Consider the following 22883-nt stretch of genomic DNA (forward strand, 5'->3'; position numbering starts at 1 on the left):
GTGAATAATCCTCTACGCAAAGTCTCAACAGTAAATGGGGATGGGACGGGAAAGTTGGCCACCTGGACAATGTATTCTTTGGGTCATCTACATTAAACATGCTTTAGAAACAAAATTTTACTTGATATTTTGAGAAACCCACCCTACATTCCATAGGTTAATTTCTGTATGTGTTAACTTCTACATTACTAAACACTGTACTGCTAGAGCTAAATCAAGTAAATATCAGTTTATGTAGTGTTGCTCCAAAGATGTATAAACAGCAAGGTGTATGCTTACCTAAAAAGGAGCTTTTTAAAATGAGGAAAGAAAGCAATAATGTTCCAAATGAATGGCACTGGGCAAAATACACGTAACACGCAATACATTTAGACAGAGTATCAGGTACCTATCAGTTTCTCTTGTAAGGATAAAATGGTTGAGGAAGAACTTGAGAATACACCCCTCCCTCTAAACTTTTAGCTTCTACATAGTGTCAGGTGTTACAATTGGTGTGGATAAATGCTTTTAGGCAAAAGTAAAAATCTATCTACAAAGCAAAATAGCGAAATCTGTAGTGACTTTTTGTAGAAGGCTCTTCTCTGGTGGTAATATCCCTTAATATACACCCAGGATAGACTGTTTCTGATACAGTAGCAATCCTTTCATATACTCTTACTAAATATTACAAAATTTCAAAAAAAAAAAAAAAAACCATAAGTATTCCTTGTACCATGCATTATGCACCAGTTTGGGGGTGACTGATGAAGTCATGGCTACTATTTTAACAGTTAAACATTGCACCTCAAAAGTTCTGCCTTCTATACACAGTGAATGGACACAACGGCGAGGGCTCCAGAGAGATGGCAAACTACCTCTGCAGTGAAGTTTGTGTTGGAGGGTCTCCAAATGAGAGGGGGGAGGATATGGGAGGTAGGCAGGGTAAAAGGATTTTACAATAATACTGCTTAGGAGTGTACATTTTAAGATAACGACTATACCTTGTCTATCCTTGGCCCTAATCTTGAATAACTGCATGTTCATGCAAAATACAATTTCTACTTTATAGGAATAAGAGCAGTCTGTTAGGAAAAGCATATTCTTAGGGGAAGACAGAAAGATAGCTCTCTCGTAAGTGCTATTTTACTTGGTAAGTCTTTTGGCTACATCACTATATGCTATTTCAACCTCCTGACCACTGGGACAGGTATTGGTGAACTCATCCCTACTATAAGCCTTAGTTAAGTATCTCCAGATGCCAGTCATTCCTCTTGGGATATCAAAGTTGCGATATTTTTTGGCCACCACCTTGACAATGTGCAGTTTGGGCAGCAGGTTGCAATCAGCTAATGTCATTTCATTGCCGTCCAGAAATTTACGTGTAGAAAATTTAATGTCCTCCATACTATTCTCATCAAGTTCATCAGGTGGGGAGAATTCAGATATTCATCCAGTTTCCGCAGTGTTTTCAAGAGACCCCTCTCCAGTGCTTCGTTAGCCTCTGGCCTTGAATTCCTGATAGATGCAGAGAATTTGGCAAAGATGTCCATTCCAGCAGTGTTTGATGCGGGGTGTTCTGGTGAAAGCGTTAAGTACTTGGGAGGGCATGAGACATCTTCAAGAAATTCCTCGATCTTATTGACATCCGTTTTGACTTCATTGTTAAAAGTTATAAATGGCGGGTGGGTCCCAGGAGCCGAGTTCTGCAGGTCTGCAGGCTTCCTTTTCAGGTCAACGGTTGTGGCACTAAATACAACTCCTTTGAGCCAAAGAATCATGAAGAGCCTCTGGGAAAAGGGGCGTTTTCCTACGCTTTCCCCATCACTGCCAGCCTTGACGAAGAGCTCGAGGAGGGGCTCTTTGTCCTCTTCCTTCCGTCCGTTCAGCGGCATCGAAAACGCCTTGGCCGGCTCGGCTGTGCTCCGCGGGCGGCGGCGGCGGCGGCGGCTGCTTCTGCTCCGGGGTCGCTGCGGCGGCTGCTGCTTCTGCTCCGGGGTCGCTGCTGCTGCTGCTTCTGCTCAGGGGTCGCTGCTGTTGCTGCTGCTGCTCCGAGGTCGCTGCTGCTGCTGCTTCTGCTCCAGGGTCGCTGCGGCGGCTGCTGCTGCCCCGGGGTCGCTGCGGCGGCTGCTGCTGCCCCGAGGTCGCTGCTGCTGCTGCTTCTGCTCCGGGGTCGCTGCTGCTGCTGCTTCTGCTCCGGGGTCGCTGTGGCTGCTGCTGCTGATCCGGGGTCGCTGTGGCTGCTGCTGCTGCTCCGGGGTCGCTGCGGCTGCTGCTTCTGCTCCGGGGTCGCTGCTGCTGCTGCTGCTCCGGGGTCGCTGTGGCTGCTGCTGCTGCTGCTCCGGGGTCGCTGTGGCTGCTGCTCCTGCTGCTCCGGTTTCGCGGTGGATGCTGGCTCCCGCCGCGCTGCGCTCGCTGGACAGTCCCGGGGTGGAGCTGGCCGCGGCCTCGGCTGCACAGCACCGCCCCAAGCCGCGCGCGCGACCTTTTTTTTTTTTTTTTTTTTCAGATTCAACTAAGTTAAGATGAGGTCATCAGTATGGGCCCTAATCCAGTATGACCAGTGGGTATTTTTTTTTTTTTTTTTGGTAAAGGGCAATTTGGAGACAGAGACAGACACACACAGAGGGAAGGTGACATGAAGACACACAAGAAGAACACCACGTGGAGATGAGGATTGGAGGGACGCATGTACAGGACAAGGAACCCCTGGCACTACCGGAAGCCGGGAGAAAGGCACAGACCCCCGCACCGTCAGAGGGAGCCTGGTGCCCCAACACCTCGATTTGGACCTTCCCGCCTCTAGAACTGAGACAACAAATTTCTGTTGTTTTAAGCCACTATGTTTGTGGTACTTTCTTATGGAAGTCCTAGGAAACTAATAACAATATTCTTAGTCAAATAATGTTTCTATTGATTTGCAACACCCCAGCCCCAACTCTTGAATGATAGATTGGTTGAGTAATATGTTCTATTAATTTTCTCTCAGAATTTTGAATGTGTTGTTCAATTGTCTTCAGTCCTCTGCTGACTCTGTCTGCAGTAGCATTATACTGTGTCCACGTGCATTAGTCTAACTTTGTCCTGCTCAGAATTTCTGTTCCCTTAATCTGAGCGTTCACGTCTTCCGATGCGTCTGAGAGATTCATAGCTGTTATCTCTTCACGTAATGTCTTTCTCTCCTTCCCTCTATTCTGCACTTCTGGAAATTGTATAAGAGGTGTGTTAGGCCTCCTCTTCTCTGTCTGTTCAAGTCACTTCACTTTTTCCATCTTTTTATCTCTTAGTGCTGCAGTCTAAGAAGTTTCCTCAGATCTGGCTTCTAGTTCATTAGTTTTCTACTCAGAGGGTCTAATCTTTGTGTAATATACCTTTTGAATTTTTAATTTCAACTACTATATTTTTTTTTCCATCATAGGAATTCTATTGAAGATTTTTAGAATTACAATTTTGAACAGAGTTTGGAGGAAGATAAATTTCTTATTAGTTCTCTAATAGAGATTTTTATCTCCATCTTTTATCTTTATCTAATGGACAGATTTTTGTGTGTGTAGTCTATGCCTTTTAGACACACTTTGAGTATCCTACATTTATGCAGGAGACTGTCTTTCAACACTCTATACCTGCTGGTCCCAAGGCCTCATTCATATCCTGAATGGCCACTAAAAATCCAAACCTTTAGATCAATGAGATTGAGAGTCTGTTCTCCCCTCTCCTTGGTAGCCACAGCCTCAGGTTACCCACTTCCCTCTCTGGTTTCTAATCTTGTCTTTATTTCTGGTACTCAAGAAGATGCCCTTTGTTCTTGAGTGTTTATGCATGGAAACACCTTTTGCTCATATCTTACCTAGATTCCCAGGTGTCTATAGAACAAATTCTAAAAATAAAATATGCCTTTGACTCCTGGTTCTGGCAGGATGGTGGAGTGAGATAAGATGAACTCTTACCTTAGTTCATCACCTGCCAGAACCATGAGTCAAAAGGCATATTTTTTGGCACATTTTTTACAAAGAATTAAGCCTATTGGCTATTGCTGAATACTATCAACAAAGGAGGCAATGTTTTCCATCTGAAATATTTCCAGGATAAATGTCAGAAATCAATATGTTCCAAATGCCTTTACCAAGGAATTACTCAAAATCTTTGAAAAAGATGCTCAAAAGTTATGAGCCTAAGTCTGGAGTCCATAATTGAATTTGCCTTAACAAGATTCTCACAGTGACCCAAACAAGGGAATTATTACTACCTTATTTTCCATGAGGGGACTGAGCCTTAGACTTGTCAGTTAACTCATTGTGTCTGACCCCCTTCACCTTACAGTTGAGAAAAACCGATGTCAAGATGGGGAATTCTTTGGAGCAAGATCTAAGGGATAGTATCTGGAAATGGTACTGCGACATCTGGAGTGATACACCTTTGGCCCTACTCCCTCAGGAGACTTCTCAAACACCTATAAGCAACTCTTTCACCTTAACCTTCAGGAGTTTGTCTCCTGGCCCAGCCTGATGTCAAAGGTAAGCCACCCTTGATGCTATAACATTGTGCCCTCATTCAGAAATCTGTTAGCAGCGTAGGCTTACAGATGTGTAAAGTGGGCATTTCCTCTGCAGACTTGGGGCTTCTCAATGAATGGGGCCTTGTATGACTTTCAGTTCTTTTTGTACAGGAGTAGATGACTGTCTTAGTCTGTTTCCGTTGCTTATAACATAAATACTTGAAACTGGGTGATTTATAAAGAAAACAGAATTTATTGCTTATTCTTCAGAGGCTGGGACGTCTGAAGTCCAAGGAATACAAGTGGTGACAGTGACCCAGGGGTCTCACATTGCAAGATGGTGGAGGCAGAGAAACAGAGGGAGACTAACCTCCTCATTCACTCTCCTTTTAAAGCCCTCCGAGACATGCCCATGACCACCATTTTTAATCCATTCACTATGGCATGGTCCTGCAATCTAGTCACGTCTTCAAGGCCCCACCTTTCAATGACCATAATAGGATTTCCTAACTTCTTCAACACTGTCACAGTGGGGGTCAAGTTTGGGGGAGACACTCAATCCAAGGCAATGATCATCTCTCTCTTTTTTATGGAAGCCCACTTCTCCCACTCACAGTGTAAGTATAGAGATGCACCTATCTTAGACTTGTATTTTAAATGGAATGAATTAAATATCTTAAATGTCCCCATATCAATTACATACACAATGCACATGTATGTGTTTTTGTGAGTTTATTTCTTTTATTACAGAATTGCATTGCTTGAAAACTTGCTTTTTTACCTGTCAGTCTCCCGCTAACTGCCAGGAGAGTGACCGGCAGCAGAATTGTGTGCTTAGTGGGAAAACTTGATGCTACTGGGTAGCGCCCAGTGGAATGAGCAGACTTTGAGCAACAGCATTTTTATTCCGGAAGCAAAACGCCTCAGATGACTTCTCTTTCTTGTCAAGTTTTCTATATTTTGGTGCTTTTCTTGTTTTTGTTTTCATCCTAAATTTTGTACTTTTCTTATATTCACTGAATACGAAATAGCCTAGCATATTCCTTTGGGGAGCCAGAATTTTGCTAGGTGAAAGCAAGGGACAGATGTAATTCAGTGACATTTTGTCAAGCTGCGAAAGAGTAAATTTTCCTTGACTGTGGCAGGAGGTAATTATTTTTTGTTCATTTGTTTCTGACACAGGGGAAGAAAATTTGGGGTTGCTGTATCAACTAGTCCAAGATACTTTGGGTTCTGTTTGGCAGGAACAAAAACACATTTTATCATTGGAGCTATCGCCAGCCTTTGCCTTTCCCGACAGACTTGATGCAGTTTTTAACACTATGTCTATTTTTGTGACCTCATCTCTTAGTGGTTCTCTTCCCTCTCCCTGAAAATGTCCTCGATGTACTTCTTCATCCTCTGACATTTTGTATTTTAGATTCATCTTTTGTAGGAATTTTGGAAATGTCATACACACAAAGATTTTGTCATTTACCAATGGAATTACTATGCTTGGCCACTTAGCCATCTCTTCGCTGGCTCTTGTGGTTGTTTCAAGTCAGCAAGCCATAAAAAATCTTTCTCTCTCTGAAACACAGCGATTTGGAAGATAATCGAATGGTGACTAGGGGCAGAAATGCCAGTCTGAGGAAGTATGCCACAGTCTCTCTTGCATTTACAACCTTCCTCAAAGCGAGTGTCAGACAAGTAGGAAAAGAAGATAGATTCATCCCATCTCAAGCCTGGTCTCATTTGCACGGTGCAGGCTGCCTCATTGTCTGCTGGGGGCTGAGACTGGTCCTACTGATGCTCTGTTTTGAGAAATTCCAGCAGCTCTGCATTTAGAGTTTTTAACCATCCTATTTTGCCATAGGATTCTCGACAAAATTATTTATTAAGACCTGCTAAAACTGTTTCTCTCAAGAGTCCCACAGGAGAAAAAGCCCACCAGGCGAGTGGGGCAATACAATTGATGTCATCATTTAACATTTTACATCAGAGGAAAAGCCAGATGCAAGAGCCTTACCTTGCAGCAAGACCCGGCTGCTCCCTTGAAGTCCTTAGTTACTTCTGTGGGTACCAGGCTTAGCTCTGTTGTCCTTTTTACAGACATTTAGGTCTGCAATGAAGGGTTGGCTTGGAGCTCTACAGCACTCATGAGAATGAGGGAAGATAAAAGAGAAATTGACAACGAGGTATAATGAAAAGGTTTGCCTTTGGAACCACAACACAATTTGATGTTTTCCTTAAACATTTTGTCAGATTAACTAGGAGTTAGATGGACACCATATTACACATGCTCTGGCTGATTAAATTCACAGAGGTGAGTGGCTTTTGAAGTGTGGCCCCATAAAATACGACTCACTATATTAGCTACTGATCTCCCAACAATTAAAATGTCACTTGTTTTAGAAATGACCAGATCACACATGTGATAAGACTTTTTCCCACTTCATTTTCTATCACCTCCCCCGCTTCAATCTTATAAATTGGTAGAGAAACTTTGAGAAAAAAAATCATTTAAATAGATGGATAGCTGATAGGACATAAACGTTCTTATTCTTTACAATGACCAGAGATCAAGATCTATTTCTACCCTCAAAATGCTCCCCAGACTCTTTTCTTCCTTTTAACTTGCTGACTTCATTGGAGGTTCCTTTTTATTGTTGACTCTTTTTTTTTTCCAACTTCTCAAATCTTGACAGCATTCGCCTGCTTTTCCATATTCATTTAAGTTAAGAAGAATCTTGAATCTCACTTGTCCTGACTTAATTCCATCAGCCAGGTCATCTGTGACAATGACTGTATCCCCACCAGAGGAAGTGCCTTTTGGGGTCTCACTACTGATTTAGTTTCCTGTGATACAAATGATGTCTCTTAATTTGGTTAGAGCTTATGTTGACACAAGTGTTCATTAGGACACCCGTTTGCTGGCAATTCAATTTTAAATTAAATACACTTTGTTTTAAATTTTATTACTTTTAAACTACTGTATCTATTGTCTTTAATGACCCTATTATACAGTTGTGAAGGTAAACAGATTTCTTTAGTAAATATCAAACATTTTATGTTAACCACAGTGGCAGAAACCAGACCGGTCAGTCGTATTCCATGCTACCTTCCACACCATCATGGATTTTTATCTCTAGTTTTGTTCATTAGCTACATGTGACACCGGTCATAGGTTTCACGGATGTTTGCTCACACATCCCTGATGACATCCTTAGGAAGGAGATGCTAGAATGATCATGACTGTGCCGAAGGGGAGACTGGGGAGGTCCTGAGAATCACAGTGGCTTGTCCAGGGTCACATAAGTGATAAGAAGGAGGTGCTGGGGCTGAACCTACATGAATCTCCTCCAAGCTGTGAAGCTGGCTGCACCCAGGCCTTGCACAGGGGTGCGGTCAGGCAGTGTTGGTGGAAGTGTGGGCAACAGAGAGAGGTCATGGGGAAGGAGGGTCAGCAGTCAGGTACCCAGAGGGGCACTTGCAGTCTTGTACACAGAGGAGGGGTTCAGGAAATGAGGTACCAGGAAGTGACCTCACTTCCTTGAGAACAGACCCCAACAGAACTCGGAACTCAGTAACCTGGCACCCACATTCTATACACAGCCCCTTCCCCAGCTCACTTGGCCACAGGCAGAGTGAGATGTTGTGCTGTATCCCGAGGTCCCGGGGCAGTAGCCCCAGGCAGCCCTGTGCTGAGAGGCTTGTCCGCTGCTTCCGGCGCTGGGTCAGCCCTCGCCCTGGACTCCGGTGGCCGTTTGGCAGGAGGTCCCCAAAGGTAATGTCAGGTGTCCCAGGGGAGGGCGGGCCAGGCCAGGCCAGCACTGTGAGCCTCCCTGGGTGACCGCACACCTTCCTCCTGCGTGTGGGGGGAATGGGGACATGGGACAACCTCCCTGGGCAGAGGCAGAGGGTGGGGTGTTTATAAACCTGCTGGTCCTGGTGTGTTCACACCTCAGGTCATGGCCAGAGGGTGAAAGGGGACTGCCGGGGTGGCAACCACCACCCTGTACATTAACCCTGGACCCTCAGGCTCACTTCTCATGTCCTCCCTGGGGTTAAGACTGGCCTCCAGCCCCTTCCGTCCTGGGTGTTCACGGTGCTGTCACTGTGCATCTCTTCCCTGTCCTATCCTAGAGTGAAGAGAAGTCTTCCCTAAGCCCAGATGCCACCCACATGTTGTGGCCTGTCCCGGCAGGCACCCTGCAAAAGTGGGTGGAGTACCTGGTGCCCACTGTCATGCGTGGCAATGACTCCTATGTGCACACGTTTCTGCTAAACTACAGAAACTTCGCCACTCCCCAGCAGGCGCTGGATCTGCTTTTCCTCAGGTGAGCACTCTGTCCCTCGATCACACAGTGTCACTCAGCCGCCTCCCAGCTGTGAGTCTTGGGACTGTCACCACACCCCTCTGAGCCTCAGCTTCCACCTGTGTTCGGTGGGTGGTAACAGGAACAAGCTTCAGTGGGTCCCCCATGGAAAGTGCTGCTCCTGAGTCCAGCCCTGTGGAAAGTTCTGCTGGAGGGGCCACGGTCGTCCTCATTCAGGATTCCTGCCCCCCCACGAGGAAGTCTCTGTCACACCCTCACTGACCTCGTTGACTTGGGCTTCACTGTTTTCACATTTGAGATCCTATCTGTAGGCTTCTGGGAGTATTCAAAGCAGGGAGACCGGGGGCTGGCAGAGGGGCTTCAGGTGTACCCAGATATCTTGGGAGGACTTGATTGGGGTTCATTCCTTCAACAAACATATTTGAAGTCACACTATGCGCAGTGACTTTCTGGGCACTGACTATATTCCAGTGAACCGAGGAGACTACATTCCCTGCCCTCCTGGGTTTCCATTCTAGTCAGAGGTCAGTCAACCACAACATACGTGAGGAGCAGGTAGTGCCACCATATGGTAGATGTGACACCGCCCTGGTCTCCTCTAGGTACAGAAGCATCCTTTTGGATTATCATGGGGATGGCAGACCCCTGGAGCAGCTAAAAGCGTAAGTAGGGTTTGGGTCCAGATGGAGGGGCTCCCATCTCCACAGAACTGTGTGTGGTGTATGGGAGCCTGTAGATGGGGGAGCTGGCAGATCTCTGGCTCCCACACATCTTATGATTCCTGCTACAGGGCTGAGGGCTCAGGATTTCCCTGCAGGGAAATTGAAGGCTCCCCCCATGGAGGCTTTTCCCAGCCCCTCTTTGGTTGCCAGGCCCATCTCTGCCAGGGCTGTCATACTGGACATTGGAGGGGCTGGTCTATGGACAGGCAGGGGCAGAGGGTACAAGACGGCAGCTCACTCAGGGGAGCCCTGGGAGGGCAGCATAGAGGGATAGGCCAGGCCTCTGATGCTGCTGCCCACCTGTCTCCTCCCAGCGCCATGTCCTCCATCCTAAAGATCTGGCTGGAATTCTATTCCATTGACTTCCACGAGCCTCCTGAATGTCCTTCTTTGAAGTTTCTGTTGGCATATGTACACATCAATCTGCCAGGCTCCGAGGTGGAGCGCAAGGCTGATCTTCTTCTGGCCCAGCTGGAGAAGCTGGAGCACCTGGAGCCCAGTGAGGCGGAGACTGAGGGTGAGGAGGAAGAGGGTGGGTGCCTGTGAGGGTTTGGGGAGGGGGCTGGGCTGGGCCACACAGAGCAGAGTTTCCAGAAGCAGGCTGGGGACAGGGGCACTGAGTACTCAGAACAATCATGCAGTGTTCTGCAGTATGGAAAGACTTCCTGAGGCTGGGTCTCTGGACTTGGGCTTCTAAGAAAGACAGTGTCATTGGAAGAGACATAGAAACTCATGTTGATATTTTCAATTGTTGTCCCTCCAGTTCCAGCTTCTGCCCAGGCTGAACAACTGTCCCAAGGGCTAAAGACATCTTCAGCTCCAGCTCCAGCTCCACCTCCACTTCCAGAGCCAGAGCCTGAGCAAGATCCAGAGCCCAAGCCAGAGAAAGAGCAAGAGCTAGATCCAGATACAGAGCAAGAGCCAGAGTCTAACTCAGAGCAAGAGCCAGAGCCCAAGCCAGAGAAAGAGCAGGAGAAAGATCCAGAGGCTAATCCAGGGCTAGATCTGGAGCACGAGCAAGATCCTGAGCTAGAGCCAGAGCCCAAGGAAGAGCCAGAGCCTGAGCAAGATCCAGAGCCCGAGCCAGAGTAGAAGAAACACCAGCATCCAGGCGAGCCCCGGCTCCAGAGCTCCCACAAACACCCTCACCAGTCCCCACTCCAGAGCTGTCCTTCCCCTTCCCTGCCACTGTGCTTGTCCTCATTTTTGTCTTTGTCCTGCCTCTCCTCAAATTTTATCATCTTTTCTCTTCACTTATATCCCTTGTATAAAATAAAGTGTTTTAATATTTTCAAAATTACAATTCAGTGGCATCAAGTACATTTCTCATGTGGTGCAACCCTCACCTCTGTCTAGTGACAGGACAGCTTCATCAACTCTGTAGCCATTAAGCTGTCACTCCCCATCCCGCCTCTCCTAGTCCCTGACAACCACTCCATTTTCTGTGTGTGTGAATTTACCTATCGTGGATTGTTCCTATCAGTACAGTTATAAGTTATGTGGCCTTTTGTGTCTGGCCACATAATATGAGAAGGAACTGATTAATTTTTATTTTATGTTTTTAGTAAGAGGAAAATTACAGAAAAATCAAAGACTATACATAGAAACACAGAGCCGCAATAGTTATTATTGTCATACTCTTGAAATAGGAACTACTTTTGAATGACTGGAGAGCCAGACACCACAGAGGAAAAGACTGACTTTTCCTGGTCAAAACAAAACAAGAATAATGTCAAAAGCTTAAAAGACAAACCCCAGATTGGAAAATTCTTCATGGACAGAGAAAGGGTAATATGCATCCTAGTGGTACAAAGAGTTTTCATTTATCCATGTTTTTAAGGGGACAAAGGATATATTCCTGCAGTTCCAAAGGGAAGCAATTCATATGGCCAGTAAATGTCAGACATCCACGACATCCCTTATGATGACACACAACAATTTACACATTATCGAGATGTCATTGCCCCATCAGATGGGCAGGTCTGTATGTCTGGTGATGACCAGCTCTGGTGAGAATGTGGGAGAAGAGGTGCCAGTGGATGTCCTGGGAGACATGTTCGTAGGTACCCCATCTCAGGAACCACTCAGCAACTTCTATCAAAGTGAACACGCGTGTCCATCTGCCAAGTAGTGGTAATCTGGGGAGGTTAATCCACCACCACAACTGCCCAGGTTTTCAAGATTTCTGTTGAAGTGTTTTCATCACAGCACTGGTGGAGGTAGCAAGTGGCTGGCCACGTCTCTAACATCTTCTAGAGGGGCTGGGTGTTAAATTGAGCAGCTGCTGAGCTGCACACAGAAATTGTCATGTAAACATGTCATGAAGGCCAGTCTGTATTGAGGGTCTCAGTTTGAAAAACATCTATGTGATGTCAACATGCATACACACCTGTATGTAAATGACTGTTTAGGTGAGAGAGTGAGACAGACAGACACAGGACAGAGGAAGTCAAATGGGAGAGACAGGCTGGGAGACGTGACCAAGCCATGAATGAGGACCAGCTCTGCTGGGTGGGACTTTCAAAACCTTTTATTCTCCTTTACGTGATATGCGAATATTTTTAATATGCACATTATTTTATGTTTATATAAACATTAACATCACATTAAATACTATCCACTAAACACTCACCTACTAAGTAAAGTACATTACCCGGTTTCAATTTTTGTAGGCACTTATTACAAAGACAATAATGATTATAAGTAAATCAGTAGTTCAATATGAAAGAACAATAACATTAAAAACACAGTCCTTCCACCCAGATGCCCAGTGGGTGTCCACTGTGGTGTTCTTCTTTCCTGTTCTTGCCCTGTGCGCAGGCACGTGTGTGTGTGTGTGTGTGTGTGTGTGTGTGTAGGTGTGTGTGTGCAGATGTGTGTGGGCAGGCGTCTGTCTGCCGGTGTGAGTGTGTGGAGGCATGTGGAGGTTTGTGTATTTGGGTGTGTGTGTGTGTGTGCAGGGTTGTGTGTTTGTAGGTGTGTATGTACAGTCGTGTGCATGTGCACATAGGTGTGGGTGTGCAGAGATGTGTATGCATGTGTGTGTGCATGTGTGTGTGTGTGCACTTGTCTGGGGAGAAGGTGCTGTGGGTCTGCAGAGGACCTGCTGCCCCAGTGTCAGGTGAACTCAGGCATGCTGAGGGCACATGCATGTGCCATCAGCAGTTTTACCACCCTGGTGTCCTGTATCCAAGGCCAGGACCCTTTGCACCACTTGCCAGGCCAACTTCTTCAGTCAAAGTACCGCTTCCTCTGCACAATCCTTGGTAGCTCCCAGCCTGCTCTGCACCATGTGATCACACTCAGACCAGCCTGGGAGGAGGTGGCTATCACGGGGTGTCCCCAGCATTATAAACAAGGAGCCCTAAGATTACACTGAGGAAGAGACTTCTCCACAGTGACAGGGCTGCAGTGACACAGCATCGTTCCAATCCAGCTGCTGATGCCTCCAGGTGTGGCTGCCCCATGCTGCCACTTGCATTGAAGTCAAAAATGCCCAGCATAGTGGGGGCCTGCCACCTTGCTGCCCTGGATGCTTTTCCCCATGTGAAGCACAGGAGAGAGTCGAGGAGGGCCTGAGGGCTGCAGTTCCAGGGAGCTGGAAGGTGAAGAGGAGCAGCCACATCCAGATGTTCAGTCCGGGAAGAGAAAAGTCTGTCAAAATGCAGAGCTCTGGCCAGTAATTACCTCGTGTCTTTGTGAAGTGTATTGCTGCACATCCCTGCTCAGCAAGAACTGCTTCTCCCCAGTCTGGACATCTGGGAAGGGAAGGGCTTGGAGCCCTGGAGAGAGGGGCCCGTTGGGCCGGAGCTGGACTCGTGCAGAAGAGAACATTCTACCTCCTGAGCACAAGGGGCCGGGGTGGGTGTCTAAGAACAATGCTTCCCTGAAATCCTCTCTGTTTTATCATTTATCTTTCTCCTCCTGAAGAATATACTTTCCATTTTAAGATAAGACAGGGTTTGCCAAGATTGCAAACCACACTGAGGAGTCGATTCTGGGTTTGGCAACCCAAGTACACCACGTGATCTAAGACCTACTTGTCTAAGTTCTTTGTTCTGTTGTCTGGCAGCTGTGGTAAGACTGGAATAAGAAACATCTGCAGTGAGCAAATAGCCTGTGGAGAGGAGGGATGGGCGCCTTTCACCTTGGCTGACACTTTAAAATTGCAGATGGGGGTTCCTGGAAGACGTAATTATAAAAAAGATGAAAATTCTGTGCCTGCCCCCTAATGATGGGCATCCTATCCTAGCACTGAACTGCTGTTCACTCCACTGTGAGCCAGTTCACCACTTTCCAGTGGTCCGTGACCACAGCCTGTCGTAGCAGGTCCTACATGGTCCATGGTGTCCGTCTGGCTATGGAAGCAAAGTACTTGCCATGAGGCCAAACACATGAAGCCCTGGAGTACGGGATGCCCTCAACCTGAGGGAGCCTCAAGGACACCCTCCGAGCACACACCAGGGAGACAGCCATTTTCTACTCAGAATCATTCTAGAACCTCCCCCAATATTGTTGACATTCTCCTTGATGCCTAAAACAGGAAGCAAAGAACTCTCTGGATGCGTCCAGAAGACACTGCACTTCCAAACGAGCCCCTGACTTGACTCATGGCAATAAAAGAGGCTTCAGTCTCCTCGTCCACACCAACTCTTAAAGGGCACCGGAACCGTCTCTAGGAGCCACAATCAATGTTCTCAACTTTCACAAGACGGACAACATGATTCTTGTGTCCATGACTGTTCTCAGGAGAGGGCTGGAAAATCTCAGTAAGTGTCAGGATTTTCTCAGTAAAACCAGTGAACGTCCGTGGATCTAGTGACAACCAGCAAAGAGGAGGAGGTGATGAGCTTCCTCACGCTGGATGAGGAGTGACAGGAGGTCAGCACGTTTACCAGCCGTGGTCAGCTCTGATGACTTTCCAGGGAGATGTCTTGAGTGGCTGTGTCATTACACTCTTTAATGAATTTGAAATGGAGCCTAACTTTAAACAAGAATGGAACCAAGAAGGGAAAGTCAAGCCCAATAACGAGCTCACCTTCAGCAGAGGAAAGTGGGGTACAGCTGTGCAGAAGGACTGAGGGTTCTCAACCCAGCCCGGGACAGGACAACCCACCTCTTACTCCTAGTCAGGTGCTGGGGAGGGTGCAATGTTGGACTTGTGTTCACAGATGCTCCATGAGTCCCACTCAACACTTGGGAAAATCACAGCAGAATTCCAAACTAACTGGGAAACAGACTCAGCTGATAAAATAAATAGAGCCCAATGTGAACATTCAGAGACAACCCCTTCATACCAGACCTCCACCCTTGAAGTCCTCTGATTGCTGAGAGATCTTCTCTACAACACCTGGACTCTGCTTCCACTTGAGGCCACACCCCCAGCCCCTATCTGTCCCCCACCCCTTTCATCCAGCTCCTGACTCTACCAAAGTTGGGCTTCTCCTTCTGAAAATAGGTTGGAGACTCGATTTGTCCATAGTCACTCTATACACTTCAGGAACAACCTACTTATCGGCTGTGCCTCTGGTCAGAGCTGCTCTCACCTAACATCGCAAAAAGAAAACCACCCCCTGCATCAGGGGAATCGATGTTTGAAATGTAACAGACATAGGCAGGAAAGAAGCAGAGCTAAGTGGTTCCATTTAATCTGCCCCAGTCTTTGGTGCTAGGTGTCACAATCCAGCCACACCCAGATCTTAACAAAAGGGACTATGAGCTTCAACCACAGCAGTCCCACATTCTTTCCACCTGGAGCCTGTACAGCTTTACAGATACTAACTTTACATGTACACCCTTGATGAGTTTAGTCTAGTGCTTTATAGCTTTCAGCATATAAAATGGGATACTAGATGCAAAGAGTTGGAGGATGGGGGTAGACATGGAGGGAACAGGAGGCTGTTGGTAGCAGAAGAAATGAAGTCATAACAATGGACAGAGGAAAAGAAACCTAGAAACTCAACATTCTATTGTCACATAGTACCATGATGGCTGTGTGTAAAATTTTTATGTCAAAAAATAGTTAATTTGCTTCTGTACACTCTAATTAAGAAAGTACCAAGCTATGAAAATAAATGCTTCACTGCCTTTCTGGATAAAGAGGGTGAGGTATGAAGAAGAAAAGAGTAAGTGTCAGGATGTCAGCAAAGGGGCTTAGTACTAGGACGTTTAAACAACTTTCCCTTCATTTGCCAAATCCATTTCATTTTTAGGGGCTTCCTGGAGCACTGTGTTGCTAAGGAGTGTGGAGCTGTAGCCAGCAGTAGAGAGGGCCGAGGCTGACGAGTGTCTCCCATGGCTTTGGAGGTGGGCTTGGGGGGAGGTGCAGAATGGAGGGTTTGAAGGAGAGCTTGGTTCTGTGTTTTCCATCCTAGACAAGAAAAGTGGTGCTGCAGGTAAAGGTAGTGGAGAGACGCTATTGGCATTTACAAAATGTATTCAGATCACTTCTAACATTTTGTGGATATTACTGAATAAGGACATGCCCACTGTTGTTATAGACTGAGCTTCTTAGGACTTTAGTTGTAGTCATAAAAATTAGGCAGCATCATATGATAAGAGAGTCAATTAACAGGCATCCAGTCAGAATATTTTGATGGTGGAATGACATATTGTTTAAACAAGGCAGACATTTGCATCTATATTTTATTCCTGATGCTAATGGTGAATTTACAAAAGCAAAGAAACTTTCTGTTCTGTCAGACATGTTGGCCTTTAGAGGAACACTTGGTCCGGAATCAAGACTCCTGGGAACATGTCTTGCTGCAGGCCATTAATTAGCTGTGTGACCCAGCACAAATCACACGTTCTTCAGTTCAGTTTCAGTAAATGACATGTTCTCTACCAACCGAGAAACTATAAAATCATTGCAAGCCTAGGGAAATTTATATCTTACAAACAAATGCACAATTCTCACAGGTGTAGTGGCATCGATATGAGGTTATATCTATAATGTTTTCTAACCTTACTTCACTAGCCATATGCTCTGCTTATAATCTTTTTGGGGGAGAACAAAACCCAGGTTCTTAGTAGGTGAAAGAGGTATGATCTTTTCTGGCCAGCAAAAACAAAACTACAAACAAACATTTCTTAGCCATTTATTTTCATTAGCAAGACTGTCAGGACATTTAACATTTCTGAATTGAGTTAGTAAAAAAAAAATCTGATTTTAACAAAAAGTCATCAAATGGAACCATTTTTTAGGGCAATTCTTTTGGGGTAATTTACTAGCAAATGTCTGGATCCTGTCGCAGAGCAGGTGAACTTTCAGCATCATCCTGGTCAGGAAGAAATCCAGACAACCTATGATGAAATCTGTTGCTTCGAAGTCCTGTTCTTCACCACATGGTCAAAGCCAAAGCAAAAAAGAAGAGGTACGATCATGTGATCTGCTCAGTGTATTTACCACCAGACCCACAAGGCACTTTAGGCATGGTAAATTCACCTGATTGTTTCTGGCACCTTCTTACCTCTGATTTTCTGTTCCAACTTCCTAGATAACAAACAACCCCTGTCACCCCCAGCATGTTACTGGGGGCAGCTTCCTCTCCCATTCCTTTCTCAAGCAATATGTCCTTTTTCAGAATTGCTTCCATTGCTTTCTACCTCTCAGATCCTCAGTACTTGTCCTCGGTTAGGGGATAACATGAAAATAATTTGGATAAAGGAAAAAATAATGCTATTAGACCATTACATTTGTGTTAAATAATTTTCATGAGGGGAGCTCCAAGTAGCCTCCTCCCTTAAACGTCCAAGTTCTAATGTCTCACACTTTCTTTACTTTTACTGTTTTCTGTTCTTTTTCACAGCATCTTACCAGGTATGGGCTCTGCAGAGTGACTTCCTTCAAAAGAGGACAGTGTGGAAAGTAGGCAGTGGGGGGAGGACCTTTAAGTGGAGAAAGTGGACAAACACTGCCAGGTTGATACAGGAGGTGCTCGGTTTCCCTGGGCTGGGGTTTCAGGACAGGCCTCTGCGTTTCCAGCCACTCCCTGAGGTCTCAGGCCCCCTCCTCTGAGCTCTCCCCTGGAGGAAAGTAACTGTTGCCAGTTAGACCTATTTTTAGCACCAACGGAAAAATGAGACCACAGGGGCCTGGCTTGTGCAATCCAGTGGCTGGGCGTGCTCAAGAGAGAGCACACAACAGTCTGATGCATACAAGTGGGACTCACCCCCCTTAACTGAATATTCACTAGGCAGGGTTGTCGCTGCTCACTTTCCTGGTGACAACCTGCACTTTGCTGGCTGAAGTGTGTATAATTTACTTTGCATCTAGCTTACTTTCAGCAGGCAGCTGCTCATTCTCTTGAGCCAGCCTACACTTTGTACTGAACTTTAAGTATGTTTTTCTTGCTTTCGTGTTAGAAGTGACATCTGTACTGAACTCACTTTTGTGTTAAACTTGGTGTGGACCCTGCTCGATCTCTGGAGCATGCTATAGTCTCTCTGTGGAACCTGTATTCCTTATCTGTTATATTAAACCTGTTCTCACTTTCCCCTGTGACTCTGCCCTTGAATTCTTTCCTGTGGTGGAGTCAAGAACCTGGTAAGAGGACTGGGTGGGTTGAGGCTGACTACCAGGCTCCCTGCACCCTACCTCCAACATCAAGGTGACCAAGTGATCACGGTTAGTATCAACAGTGATGAGTCGTGTTGGTAGCATGTGCCTTTGATACGATGTGATGAGATGGGCACTTTACCTCTGTGACCTTCCTCCCAAAAAACATGAAACCTCAGTCTAATAATGAGAAAAATGTCAGACAAATCCCAACTGAGGGATGTTCTACAAAATACCCGAGCAGTGCTCCTCAAACCTGTCAAGACCACCAAAGCAAGGAAAGTCTGAGAAACTCACAGTGCAGAGGAGCCTAAGGAGACACGATGAATCAGTGCAATATAGCCGCAATGGGATCCTGGAAAATAAAAGAGACATTAGGTGAAAACTAAAGAAATCTGAATAAAATACGTAATAATGCAGCCATATCCATTCATTAACTTTAACAAATGTACCACAGTAATGTAAGATGTTAATAACAGAGGGAACTGGGTGCCAAACATACGTGAACTCTGTACCATCTTCTCAACTATTTTGCAAACCTACAACTATTCTTATAAAAATAAAGTTTAATAAATACTAACTGAACAGAAATTTTTATGACCAGGAATCTCATCGTCTCAAATTCTCGATGCTTAATTTCTTTGAAAGCCTCAGCAATGACATCATTCTCAAACCACTGATGAGCCAGGTCATCTCTTGACTTTTTAGTCATCAGTCTACACAATGCTGCAGAAATAGTCACCTGCTGGTCATAATCTAGAGATTAAAAACATGTCTACCATGCTTGGTCTCATGGACAATTATTGGTCTCATGGGTTAGTTCAGTTGCTTAGAGTACAGCCTGGTAATACCAAGGGCAAGAGTTCAGATCCCATACCAGCCAGGTGAGAAAAAAAAAAAAAAAAGTATATTGCACCAAAGAACGACTGAGGCTTCTAACACCAAGGTCAAGGGTTCAGATTCCAGTACCAGACAGCATCCCCCCCACAAAATTTTTTTTTAAAAAAAGGATGCTAGAAAGATGTCTAAAATATATTATGGGAAAAAGACATTACTGAACAATATACTGTATATAGTATAACTACTGGAAATGTAAATATATGCATATATGTGCACTTGTGTTGGTAAATATAGTTGGAGGAATACATACACATTATCATTTACTAAAAGGCTACACAGGCATATGTGCATTGATAAAGAAGCTATATTACTGAAACATACCTAAACTGAATTGTGATAAATTAAATAATTTTAAAGGCTTTAACAGAGATTGCTATTTGAAGGAATTATACTGAGTATTTTTGCAAAGCAATGTTTATTTCTTAACACATCCCTTTGGATGATCAGTGCGATCTAAAGAGAAAAAAACGCGTGCACTGGGAGTCAGGAGAGTTGGCACTCAGTTTCTCAACAAGCTACTGTTTAGTACTTACTAGACAGTATCAGGCACCATCCTAGGTGCGTGACATACATTACTGAACAGACAAAAATCCCTGTCCTGAAACTTACATTCTGGTGGGGAAGACGTCCATTACACAAGATAAATAAACGACATATGTAGTGTGCCAAACTATAAATGCTGAAGACGAAACACAATGAAGCAAGCCAGGGGCATATGAGCTGTGGTGGGTGGGGGTGGGAAAGGTTGAAAATTTAGACAACATGGTCAGAAACAGCTTCACACAGAATCAGGTGGACAGTGTGTGCCTCAAAGAGTAGCCAGGGCAAGATCGAGGCTTAGTGTCCCGAGATCTGGAAAAGAAAGCAGCTCAGCGTATCTCAGCAAGTGCAGAGGAAGCGTATGGGAGAGCAGAGAGGCAAAGACAGGACACGGACCACTGGGGACAAACGCGGGGCGCGCACTTCGCCTACGATGGCTTCTCTGAGCAGCCAAAGCACATTTTCTCTTCTGCAGTCAAAGAACCCGGCTCAGCTGCTGAAACTCTCTGGCGGTTCCTCGGACAAGAGGACACACGGGGACAGGGACGCACACACGCTCTCCAGGAACAGAGCTGAACGTCCAGGAGAAAGCGTCAAGAGCGGGAGTCCCGGCAGGGAGAGGAGTCGCCGCAAAGAGCAGCCAGAGGCCCCTCCACGCGGGAGCGCGATGGAACCCGCCCCGACCCCAGTGTGCGACCGCAGGGAGGCTGGGGCGGGCACGGGACACACCCCCGGGGTGCGGGCGCCGTGCAGGGGGGCGAGGAGGCCGGACCCCGACCGCGCCGAGGCAGGGGCAGGAGCGGCTCCTGGGGCATCCCGGGCTTCCGCCACAGGGGGCTGGACGCCAGCGGCCACCTCGAGGCGCCGGGGCGGCAGCCGGGAGCGGGACAAAGTTCCCGAGCCCCGCCGCGCGCCCCCGCGGGCCGGCCCACCCCCTCGAGAGCGGCGGGTTCCAGCGGTCGAGCCCGCAGCGCCCGCGCCACCGCCCGCGCGACCCTTTCCCGCCGAGCGCGCGGGTCGAGGAGGGAGAGCAAGAAAGAGCGGCGGCGGCGGCCCGCACTCACCATGACCCTGGTGGCTGCGGCGCGGCGACCCGGCGGCCGGCGATGCGCGGTCCAGAGTGGCCGGCGTCTCTCTGCCCAGCGCTCCCGCGGCGCCCGCTCTACTCACCCCACCCGCACCCACGCCCGGCGCGCGCACGCCCGCGCCTCCCCGGACCCTCGAGCTCGCGCCCCTGCCGCTTTCGCGCGGCGCTCCCAGCCTCGGGGCTTCTCGCCTCCGCCTCCCCGCCCCTCCCCAAGCCCGACCCCGGAGCCTTGCGTTGCGGGCCCCTTCCCGGGCTTACTGCTTCTCTCGCGTGGTCGCTGCGCCCCCTGCCCGCCGGGCGGCGATTTGCAGGCCCAGCCGCGGCCCCGGGAGGCAGCGATGACCCCGGGAGCCTGGGGAGCCGGCAGCGACGTGGAGGACGAGACACTGGGCCTGCTTTTCATTGGTCTCCGTGGTTTTGAAGCATGTTTTAAGGGGGAGTGGATCTTGCTCAGGTGGGTTTGCAGGATGTCGGGCTTCTGGGTATAGGGAATGAGGTGGGTTCCTTTTGAGATGGGGTCGTTGGCCGCTCAGTACTCACAACCGTTCTGGGCAGGAGATTGTGTCTCACGCGTCGCTTCCTCCGGAGGGTTTTATTCCACGGGCTTCTCAGCGAATGCCACCAATGGTTAGTTTACTCAACAGTTCATTGTGACCAGAATGTATAGGATCTTAGATCCTGGGTTTTTTTATATTTTTGGTGTGGCAGAGTGAAAGGTGTCTGAAAACGCAGAGTTGTGTGAGTGTTGCATGACCTTCCCTCCTGTTTAGCCTTAACAACGTGTGCTTGCTTTTTTATTTGGCGGACGTGGTAAGCTTGAAATGCACTCGAAGGTGAACATGTTGATTGGGGTCAAGAACAGCAGGTCTGGGTGTGCACGGAGGTACCTACAACGTGCACCAGCATTCCACCGCCGAGTGGTGCGGCCGTACTTGCAGAGTTGTGGAAAGTAGCAGAATGCAAAACCATAGGAGCCGGGGCTGCGTCTGAACTGTCCTATAATCACCTAAAGTTCATGAACAAGTAGGTGTTTGTTAACCAAGACTCCTAAAATCTCAGGAGTCAGCTCTGCTGTGTGGTATTGGGTTACTTACCTAACCTCTCTGTGCTCCCATTTCCTGATATATAAAATGGGGATAAAAGAGCACTTACATTATATGTTGTTGTTAGGATTAAATGAACATGAGTAAAATACTAGAAAAAGCACTACTTATTGATGGGTTGTTGAGTTGATGCCTATGAGAATCAGAAAGTGATATTCTATTTAATGCTGGCATATTTTCATAAAAAGTGCCCAGAGGGCCAAAATCAAATATACTATTCGATATTAGTTTCATTTATTCACTTTGTTCGTTCAACAAATATTTGAGTGCCTACTATGTGCTAGACATTGTGGTAAGAGCTGGGGATACCGTGATGAACAGAAACAAACACAGCCCCTGCCATTAGGAGTTTTCAGAACCTGTGATGATCTGTGACATCCAGAGACTGGAAGGAAATTTACTCAAATATTCACCAGATATTAAGTGTTTTTTCCTGGGGTAAAAATATGACAGAATTATTTTTAAAATATTTTCTCTTTATTTTTCATAATTTTACTTGTATTATTTTTATCTTTAAAGCTCTAAAAATAACTTACAAATTCTTCGTATACTGAACTATGAAAATCCTGTTGTCATTAATCTGGTGTAGTAGAATGTGGGTTCTTTATCCAGATAGTGACTCTGGCGTTATTCTGTATGGATAGCAGCAGAGGATTTAAAACAATACAGATACCTGAGACCCATCCAGTGGTCTCAGGTACACGTCAGGAATATGAATTTTTAACACATGCCACAAATGAGGCTATGCAGGCAGGTGGTCCATGGACTTTGTTTTGAGAAACACAAGTCCATCGTCTACTCAGGGAAAGTTTTAGTCTATTTTCTTGACAACACAAAGGAAAACAAAATTGTTTAAAGTGACCACTGACTTCCAAGCACTCTGCTGCTGTTTGCTTACAGGAATTGTGTCACTGATGTGATCTATACTTTGCAAAGCACACCAGGTTAACATGTAGAAGGAACTGTTAGACTCTGAATTATCCCTCTTCTTCTGCATTACCAATTAGCCTGATAATCTTTATTTTACTTTTATTATCTAAAAATACATTAACCCACAGTCAGAAGGAGATCTAAAAAGTCACATCACATCTCGTCTATTTCTTAAGATATTATTTCATGTTTTTTTTTCTGTCACTGCAATAAAGGAATAAGAGAGAACAAATGCCTGAGAGTTTTTTTTTCTC

At 46.4% G+C, this 22883-nt stretch overlaps 1 pseudogene; it reads right to left on the minus strand.

Annotated features, from left to right (window-relative positions):
• Nucleotides 1–1122: 1122 nt before the first annotated feature.
• LOC134379255 (chloride intracellular channel protein 4-like) lies at nt 1123–1808 on the minus strand (annotated as a pseudogene).
• Nucleotides 1809–22883: the final 21075 nt, after the last annotated feature.

Source organism: Cynocephalus volans, chromosome 5 (genome assembly GCF_027409185.1).
Source record: "Cynocephalus volans isolate mCynVol1 chromosome 5, mCynVol1.pri, whole genome shotgun sequence".
NCBI lineage: Eukaryota > Metazoa > Chordata > Mammalia > Dermoptera > Cynocephalidae > Cynocephalus > Cynocephalus volans.